This window comes from Melitaea cinxia, chromosome 15 (assembly GCF_905220565.1).
Source record: "Melitaea cinxia chromosome 15, ilMelCinx1.1, whole genome shotgun sequence".
NCBI classification, from domain to species: domain Eukaryota; kingdom Metazoa; phylum Arthropoda; class Insecta; order Lepidoptera; family Nymphalidae; genus Melitaea; species Melitaea cinxia.
In genome coordinates, this window is record NC_059408.1 from 6,156,218 (window position 1) to 6,160,911 (window position 4,694).

A 4,694-nucleotide genomic window follows, 5' to 3' on the forward strand; every position below is an offset into this window, starting at 1 on the left:
CAAAAATTTTTTTGCGATATTTGCTCTGTTTCCTAATTTGAAATATTACTTACGTTGGTATACAAAATGCATAAAATATTTTGTTATTGTGATTTCCTGACGTTTAATTATAATAAAATACATATTTTAAATTAAAGGTATCGATGTTTTTTATTTCAACAACTTTTAATATCAATTTGGAAAGTGCAAATACCGTTGCTCAGATATGATATTATGTTAGTGTTAAAATGAAGCATATGTTATTACGTACAATGTTACTTTTTATCTTAATAAATTATGATGTAAAATATAATTGTTTCAATATATACCTAATGATAAATAAATGTTTTAAATAATTATATACAAATGTAATTAAACATTAAAGCAAGTTTATAGCACTGATTAATTGATTTATATAATTTTGTAAATATTTAATATCATTTCGTGGAAATTTTACAATTTATTGATGTACATAACGATATCTTTGGTCAGCAAATTCTGAGAACGTTTTAAATACATAAAATAATTTATTACAGTTTATTTATTAATAATAGATAAACAGGATATTAGGTGCTTATTAATTCAATTTAATGAGGATACTTTAAAATTATATATAAAAACAGTACCCCAGTATATTACACTATTAATACCCTTAAATATATATACCCAATATTTATACCCTTAAAGATTTGTACAGAATTTTTACATAGCTATTGTAATCCCATAACTAGCCTTTTTGTTTGAAAACTATCTAAATTTGAGGTAATGTTTTTTACAGTCGTAAAGTTAAAACAATAAGAAAATTACATAACAATGTTCATGAAAACTTACATTTTTAAATTTAACGATCTTATTATACGTACAGAATTATCACTATACATAGTATAAAACAGAGTCGCTTTCTCTGTCCCTATATCCCTATGTATGCTTAAATCTTTAAAACTACGCAACGGATTTTGATGCTGTTTTTTTTAATAGATAGAGTAATCAAAGAGGAAGGTTTATATGTATAATAACATCCGTTAAATGGTGGAGAAATACTGTTATTTTTGAGGTTTCTAATGTAATGTCCATGTACATTTTTTCCGCTTACATTGCAAACGCAGGCTGAACCCTACGAGATTTATCAAAATAATATACTAAGTATTGAACACATTGAAAAAGTCTACAGAAAACTTCGCTATGGTATATGTCTGCCTCTTATGGATATCCCACAATAACATTTTTTGTCATTTACTTTTTACGACAAATAATGGCGAATTTTCGAAGCGATTTTAACCAATACAGCATTAATCCTTATCTAATTAAATACCCTAAATACATTGTAGATTTAATATAGATCTATAAGGCCCTTTACAGCATATAATTCAAATGAATATTTTTGAAGATATTACAGATTTAAAAATTGCAGGACGTAGCGTTTGCGGCGGTTCCGGCAGGCCGGGGCGGCGGGAGCGTGCCTATAAGTTTAGTATATAAAGTAAATAAGTAAAAATGTAGTGTATGAATTTATATATAAATATACCTTTACCTAGATAATAAAAATTAAGATAGGGAAAGATAATATATATAATTATAAAATATACATTTTAAAAATTCAACCAAATGTATCAAAAGTTACTCACGAGTTGGAGTCAAAATCGCTTTCTCTTGCGGTGAGTTGGTTGTCAATCAAAGAACTAGCGGCGTAGAATAGAAATTAAACCTATTGCCACAATTAAGGCTAATACAAATTAAAAATTTATGCCGCTTATCTATATACATAAAAATGAATGTTTGTCTGAAAAAAAAAGCGTAGCGACGCGCGCAGGGTTCAGCTACTATCAAATAATATTAAACAAATATTGCTAATCTATACTAAATTATTTTTCAAAAATTATGAACAGTAGATATATATAGCTTTATTTTTTAATTTAATTGGAATATCGATAGACCATAATTTTCGGCACGGATATCAAACGCTGATATACGAGTACATTTATTTCAATATTTTATGGATATAGATAATAGATATTTTATTTGTACTAAATACTTTTAAATTTTATTTTTGTAATCAACAAACTTTTTTTTCTATTCGCGACCACTGCACGATGCGCAAATCGATCCCAACTCCGTCGCCGATCACTCAATATTGGTGCTGATACTTACACAGTCAAAATTGACATATTTTAACAGACGCATTGCATTCGGCCTGTAACATCCAACTGCTGGGCATAGGCCTTTTTCTCCATGTAGGACAATGATTGGAGCTTAATCCACCAGGCTACTCCACTGGGGGTTGGTAAATTTGTTCCCTACTATGAGTAACAATCAGATATTTATGATAACCACCGGGACCGACTGCTTAACGTGCTCTCCCAGGCACGGTGGGGAGAACCACAATAGACAAACAAAATAAACATATGCTTTAGAAACCCAAAAAAAAATCTTCGTAATATAGTAATGTAACGTATAGTAGTAACTGATGAGAGACATTTGACAAAAACTAATTGTAGTGTCTAGTATATAAGCCAAAAAGAGGTTTAAAATCATGGCATGTCTGTGACTGCATTAAATGAAATCTGCAGGAAATTGGATGAAGTTTTTACGCTTGTGATCTTATGTGTAACTTAAAATCTGCTGTAATTTTTATGTTAATCCGGAAGAATCCTAAAAGTGGAATAAGTGGTATTTCAAATCGTCAAACAGTGACGCGACTTATTCTGAAAGTGATATTTTACTGCGTAGAGAGTGCTAAAGAGAGATAAATAACTATATTTTTAATTATCGCGGTATTCGTACATAAAGGCAAAACTTTAGTTGCGTGTCTGAGCTTATATACAACATTTTATTAATTTCCTTATCAATTGTAATGAAATTATAACGAAGACAATGTTAGTATGTTTTGTGGCTAGGGCAGTAAGGAATCTGGCCGCCCCCTCTCTTCCCGTGAGTGTCGCAAGAGGCGACTAAGGGATGACACAATTCCACTACCACCTTGGAACTTAAAAAGCCGACCGATGGCGAGATAACCATCCAACTGCTGGCTTTGAAATACACAGGTCAAAGATGAACAACAGCGTCTTCGGTGCGACAAAACCAGCCCTGCGGTTATCAGCCCGTCTGCCCACAAAAACACATTTTGGCGCGAACTTGTGGAGGCTTGTGTCCAGCAGTGGACTGCGATAGGCTGAAGTGAGTGAGTGAATGTCAGTATGCTTGTATAAACGGGTCTTTCACCTTGTCCGCTTAGAATGGATTAAAACTTAATTTTACATTTAAAAAAATATTATGATTCTGAAGATTGTGGTTTCTGTCCTCAAAATCGCCCCATTAAAAGGATTAAAATGATGGTCACAGATTGCAAGAGGAATTCAATACATACAGTAGAGTTTGGACTAAGACACAACAGAAAATATCCGACTCAGAAAATTACAGGTGAGCCGTACGCTTGTTTGCCAACTTAGTTATATATATAAAAATTTGTGATCGTTAGTTTTGATAGTGGAACCGTCAACATAATGGGAAGCAGTGATCTTTGTTGTACTAGGAGAAGGGTTTTTCTCACTTCTTTTCCTCATTTGTGTCATCTACAGGCTATATTCAATTCAGTTTTAAATCAAAATCAATAATAAACGTAAATAAACTGCAAAATAAATTTGTATCTTAATTCTGTTAAAAATTATACTTCAAGGAAAAAGTGTTTCTTTTATGATCTCCATTTTACGACCAGCGATATTTGAAGCCATTACGATTGCTACTTAGGAATGCATGCAAATCGTCTCATACAGAATTAAACACGGTAAAAATATTTTTTTATTATCGTACCTTTGGGTACCCAAGAATGTAAAATAATTGTTATGTAATATATTTTATGCCGTTTGCAATTGTATGGTAGTTGTTATGTGACATAATATTTAATGCAACTGTAATGTTTTTTTCTTGTTCTTGAATCGATAGTTAGCTGTATTCAATATTAATTTCATTTAAAAAATTGGAAGGAAAAATTGAAAATTGGAATTGAAGGTCAAATATTTTGCTTAAAATCTGCAGCAGCAGCACGACTGAGAAATTACTTCAATCATACAAAAGAACAACGCCCAATAATAATGATCTCAAGTAGTGTTGTGTTCCCGTTGTAAGTAAGGTCTAAGCTATAACTCACCAGAATGTTATCCGCTATATTGACAGCAGGGAATGACATTCTGGTGTTGCAAGCGCATAATGGTTATGCTAACCGCTTACAATCAGGCAGACCCTAGGCTTTTTTGCCATCCTAAGGATATAAAAAGAGCATAAAGGAAAAGCCTCAGTAAAAAGTTGGTCGGTATCATGACTATAAAATAAGCCTATAAGATTGACGAGCTATTTTTATTTCCAGTAACTTAATAGGTATCAGTCACTTCTTACATTGTTGTTTTACTATGGTGAGTTTTAACTTGTTCGTCCTTGATAGCCAAGATTATCTACATATTGTCTTCTATTTATTCTAAGTTAGTTGGTACAAAAGGATTTTTAAAACTAATTCCATACCTTTTGTAATCATAGAAACGCTTGGATAGATATGCTTAATACCTACAATATTATACCTATTTAGGTACTTAGGTAGGTGATCAGTGGGTCGTATTTATGTATTCGTTAAAGGATTTCTGAATACGATATATAAATACAGTAATATAATTATATAATTACTAGCCGTGCCCGCGACTTCGTCCGCATGATATTTAACAAAAAGT